This window comes from Myotis davidii, unplaced genomic scaffold (genome assembly GCF_000327345.1).
Source record: "Myotis davidii unplaced genomic scaffold, ASM32734v1 scaffold277, whole genome shotgun sequence".
Lineage (NCBI taxonomy): Eukaryota > Metazoa > Chordata > Mammalia > Chiroptera > Vespertilionidae > Myotis > Myotis davidii.
Genome location: NW_006289214.1, coordinates 1,924,130 through 1,930,129, shown reverse-complemented (window position 1 = coordinate 1,930,129; position 6,000 = coordinate 1,924,130). Strand labels below are relative to the sequence as shown.

The 6,000-nt window shown below is 35.8% G+C and overlaps 1 pseudogene; it reads left to right on the top strand.

Annotated features, from left to right (window-relative positions):
* Positions 1 to 1,999: 1,999 nt before the first annotated feature.
* The window catches only part of LOC102758084, a 40,110-nt pseudogene continuing 36,109 nt past the window's right edge, over positions 2,000 to 6,000 (top strand).

Sequence of the window (6,000 nt, the reverse complement as noted above, 5' to 3'; positions counted from 1 at the left end):
GGATAGAGAGTTAGAAACATCGATGAGAGAGAAACATCATTCCTCTGCCCCCTGCATACCTCCTACTGGGGATGTGCCCGCAACCCAGGTACATGCCCTTGACTGAAATCCAACCAGGGACCCTTCAGTCTGCAGGCCGATGCTCTATCCCCTGAACCAAACCAGTCAGGCCCACAGTCTTCCATTCTTATTTCTTTATCTACTACAAAGCATTTCATGTGCATCCATACATAGACAATATCTCCCCTCTGTACAGGATGGCTGAATGAGTATTTTGCTCACAGCTTTGCCCCTTGATAGGATTTAATTTGACTAATATTTCTCAGGGCCATGTATGAGTAGGGGTATAATATGACAGCAGCCCCTTTCCAGATAGTGTCAATGTATTGTGGAGTCTATCTGTGAGTCAGGTTTAAGTCTCTTCTTCCTCTGTCAATTGGTCAAAAGTTACCCTCTTTAAGGACATAGTTGTGAGTTGAAGAATAGACATCAGATAAACAGAAGTAGGTGACAAGGGAGTCTGGGCAGTCTGTTCATTTAATTTACTTACACTTTCTTTTTTTAAAAATATATTTTATTGATATTTTTACAGAGAGGAAGGGAGGGTGACAGAGAGCCAGAAACATCAATGAGAGAGAAACATTGATCAGCTGCCTCCTGCACATCTCCTACTGGCGATGTACCCGCAACCCAGGTACATGCCCTTGACCGGAATCGAACCCGGGACCCTTCAGTCCACAGGCCGACGCTCTATCCACTGAGCCAAACCGGTTTCGGCATACTTACACTTTCTGAATCTGTTTCAGCCTACACTTAAGTGTGTCAATTTCATTAAATCTTCTACTGTTATAACATCTGCTTAACCTTAGGACTAGCTGAATTAAAAAAAAATACTTAGTTCATTCATGGTAGAAATTTCTGGTTTCATAATCTGGTGGTGTTTCTTGGTCAGGTACTCAGACAAAAGCAGTTGCTTAGATTAAAACAGTTACCAGCATATGCATGCAAAACTATACTTTTCAAAAGGAGTTTAATTCTCTGCCCTAGTGGGCAAGGCTTTGCTCCAGAACTTTATGTGAATATCCCATATGTAGAATTCAGTATCCTTGTCTACCAATGATTTCTCTAACATAAATCAGTCAATTGATTAATGTATGAACAGCAGGGCAACCTGCTCTGAAGACTGGGTTTTTAATATTTTAGCATTAAGAAGCTCCTAGACCAGTGATGGTGAACCTTTTGAGCTCAGCATGTCAGCATTTTGAAAAACCCTAACTTACCTCTGATGCCGTGTCACATACAGAAATTTTTTGATATTTGCAACCATAGTAAAACAAAGACTTATATTTTTGATATTAATTTTATATATTTAAATGCCATTTAACAAAGAAAAATCAACCAAAAAATGAGTTTGCGTGTCACCTCTGACACAACGTGTCATAAGTTTGCCATCACTGTCCTAGACAATGGTTTGGAGCAATATGCATGCTGCATCCATAATGCAAAGAGACTTATCAAGCACAGTGATTCTTTCTTAGAGATATATAGTTCTCTAATCAACAACTTGTCTTCAACTTAATGCAGGTTATCCTGAAATGCCTCAGATTTCTCAATCCATAAAAATTACTCTAATCTAGAGGACCTCTAATTAGCATGTATTTATTCTTGCCTTCTGGCACTATTGCACTGTCATGATGCTCACTTAGATGTAAGACACTTGTGATTATAGCAACACAACAAACTCTTTTGCAGTTTTACCAATCCTATAATCTGATCTTTGGTCTGATTTTCAAAGAAACTGTCCAGTGACTAAAATAATATTAAAAGTCTTAAAATCTACCACAGAGGCTCTTGGTTTTGGTAGCCTCGCTTAAGTCGACAATTAGCTTTTTATAAGATCTCCACGGTCATAAAAATCATATCGCATTATAAGTGTTTAATAACTTTTGGCTTTATACTGATCAATTGCACTTGCCTTACATTTATACCTCAAGTGAACATGACTAACTATAAAGTTATTGAATGCAAAGATTTATTAACACCCACTGATAACAAGTCCTATTTCATTCCAATAGTGTCCACTCTGAAACTCATCATGCAGATTGACTTTGCAGGGCCATTCCTGGGCAATTGTTTCAGCCCAAGTTCCTTTGAAATTGTGGCTTTTGCTAAGACTGTAAGCTCATGTTCTGTTGGTGGATGAAATTCAAGGTAGTAAAATGATGGTAAAAAATGAAAGTTCAGCAAAACTGGAGAGAAAGCAAATGCAGATTGTTACTAAACTGGTCCCAGTTTCATAAGGCATTATGTGTGATCTTGGACTTTGGAGTTATTTCAACTCCCACTGCAATGGAAGTGATGGAGACTGCCTAGTCCTTAGCCCAGGAGAGGTTAGATAGCTATCAGTGCTTACAGGTTTAACAGTGAGGCAGAGGAGGCTGCCGTGGTAATATTCTCTATTGGTCAAATAACAGAGAAGGAAAGTGGGAATTAGTGAATCTAGATTAGGTGCATAAATTGGACTCAATAACTTAAATTATAAAGACTAAATATAAATTCTGAACATTGTTTATGGAATTAATTTGTAGTTTTTATTGTTAGATTATTCCACTTACATGTGGATTAATGGTAGTTATTGATATCATTTTCTCCAGATATTCTCTGTAAATATCTCTAGAAATTTACATACATTTTCTTTCATCTTTACTTCACCAATATAATCCACTATTATCTCCAATTTTAAGACACCATAACTGAAACTAAGAGAGAAGAAATAACCTACCATCATCAGATAATTCATGTTTGTGATTCCAGCCGAGGTCTATCTGACTGAGTTTAAAATCCATGCCTTTTCTCCTATATTGCGACAACTCAGTAGAAACAAATTGTCACTTGTTCATTGTTTTGTGGTATTAACAACAAATCATGAATATCTATTTTGTCCCCTTTAAAACTGTAGAGTAAGTATGACATAAGTTATTATTATCCTTATTTTATAAGAAAGCTGAAGTTCTGGGGGACAAAACCAAGGTCACATTCCTAGGGAGCACAAGGTTAAGGACATACTTCTGTCATCAATCTGAAAATTCAATAAACCACCACAAGGACTCCAGATACTTTGCATCACATTTGCCAATTTCTATGTTCACTTCTGCTCTCTAATTTGTTTTGATTTTCCCATGGAAAGGAGGACAAAATTCTATGAAGCACTGCCATAATATAGGATTTACTCAGGAAGCATTCCTAATGGAGAACACAAAACAAATACAATAACTCATATTGCCTAAGAAGAGGGAAGCTCCATAAATTATTTTGCAATGATTACTAAATTAGTGTTATCTTGCTGCATTCACAGAAAGTTCTAGATGTAACAGGATGGTCTTGGTTAATAATATAGGTGATTTTTTGGGTTTGTGGTGAGATGCTCAAATATGAATATGTGCTCCAGAGGCCAACAGGCCTGGAACCTAAACCCTGTGCAGTCATTTAATAACCATAAGATCTATGCAAAATTAATGAAGCTTTTCCATCTCAGTTTTCTAATATGCAAAATGGAGATCTGTAACTGGAATGTAAAATGGAAATATCCCACTTGTGTCAGTAAAAGGAAACCTTTGCAATGGGCCTAGTAGGTGCCTAGTTTCCGAATCTTCAACACCTGGCAGTCTTGTGATTTCATTTCAATATTTTAAATTCCTAGGTTATTGCTTATGTGTTTCAGAAAAGGCAGGTTTTTATTCAATTTGTAAGCACTCCTCTTATAGTCTTACAAAGTTAGACACTAAGAAGGTTAATTCTCAGTTGCTAACAAATTAATCTGAAAATGCCAAATACATGAATTAAATACTTGTTTTCAAATAAGTCACTTACTACAAATAAAGAGTTGTTACGGTTATGTAGAACATTAATCAATTATCTATCAAAAATAAGATTCCAGGGATACTTAAACTCTTTGCATTTCAATAGCAGATAATTAATGTAAATCACTAAACTAAGTCATTTTATGATAGAGGATGCAAAAAATGAGCTCTCAGCTATGAGGAAAAAATAACATGACACAGGAGGGCGACCCTATTCCCCATTTTTGAGGCAGCATGTGAAGTGTGTTGCTGTGAAATGAACAAACAAAGTCACATGTGGGGAGAGGCAACAGCTGTCTCCATAAAGTCTTTGGCCTCCTGCTGCCCTCCGTCCTAGAGGCAGACGTAGTGGTTGATGGCTGCCCACCATGCTATACTTTATTGCTTCATTGCCTGTGTTGCAAATGCTGACAACAATTTACTAGCCGCAAAGAAATTATTTGATTTACTCAAGTTCCTTTGCTACCATTCCGGAGTCTTGCCTGCCCTTGGTTAAATGGTGCCCTTGTAAAATTGTGAGGCAAAAAAATAAACTGTTTTCCCTTTAACCAAATAGATACAGTGCTGTGATGTGAAATTACTAAAAAAATGTGATTTGGGGAAATTACAGTTCCTTGTTTAGTATGTATTGTGCATGCCCTATAGCCTTCCCTAACCAGTAGCTCCCAATTTCATTTAAATTGTAATGATTTTCTTTAAGGACAATTAAGTTGCCTAAGAGCAGTGCATGCATACTAATGCTACTGAGGCAAGGCTCAGTGTAGAAGAGAGTAATAACTGTTTATTAATATGATAATTAAGTGTTAATGCTTAGCAACCTAATGATATCTGTTAAATAACTTACACTGTGGAACCAAATCCTGACAAATAAAATTCTATTAAAAATAACAAAATGCAGTGAATATAAAAATAAATGATGCTAATCTGCCATTAAATCACATATATTTTCTGATTTGCATCTCATATGAGAGATGTCCCCTCATTTTCTCTTTTCTACCAAATATGTGAAACCAGTATAATTTTCCATGCTCATTTTATAGTATAATATGCTAGTGATGTTTATACGTATTCAAAAGGAAGAAGTAATAAAAATTACAGATAAAGATGAGTAACTTTTTAGATTATTCTTTTAAAACCATCCTTTTAAAAGTATGCATCATCTGGATTTTCAAAAAATTATAAAATAAGACTTCCACATCATATTCCTGGATCAGGGATTGAACCTGTAACCTAGGTATGTGCCCTAAGTAGGAATTAAACCTGCAACTTTTTTGTTTATGGGAATATGCTCCAACCAACTTAGCCACCTGGCCAGGGCCAGTATTCAAAATTTTAGAACTTTCTATAGGTCCTCTTTCTCTAGCCTTAAATTATCTTTAAACTCTTTCCAGACTATCCCATAAATAATAAATGCTTCCAATTACCTCAGCATTATCCAGAACTTTCTTCTTTTTATAACTCACTTTTAAACTTTAAAGTCTATATCCTTATTTATATCCTTATTTTTTATTATTACATTTTTAGAGATCTACATTTGAAAGTGTGACTAGCTATCCATTCTTAACAGAGTTGTAGCCAATGCTATTGGGAATACATCTAGAAATTGTCATTGTCCTGACAAAATGAGTAAGAGGAAAACATTTTTCTGCAAATGTGAGCTTATACTTCTATAAACAAAATTGCCATGTGTTACTTCCTTTCCCAAGTTGTCAAACTAATTTCTAGGTTTAAATGAGATATCACAGTATCTGATTCATTGAGTGATTTTTGGTCTCCATCTGCACCCAATAATCAAAGGAAGAAAATATCCCATTTAAAGGCTCACTTCTGAAGTCCTGTTTTTTCTTGTACTTTCTCAGCCATCACTTTTCACTGTTCTCCTGCCCATGTGGTAAAATATACACAAACTAACTGAGTGGAGTCCTTTGAAAGAAAATAAAATACCTAGTGAAGCTCTATCCAGAGAACAACGTGTATGAATATTGATTGAAGTAAAGGAGAAATCAAATGCTTAGTGGATCAAATAAAAATGACTAGTTTTATGTTTGGTGTATTTCTCCTCAAAATTATAAACACTGGAGTTTTCAAAATACAGAGTTTCACAGCACACCTGCCATCATTTTCCTTTAGTCTACAGACC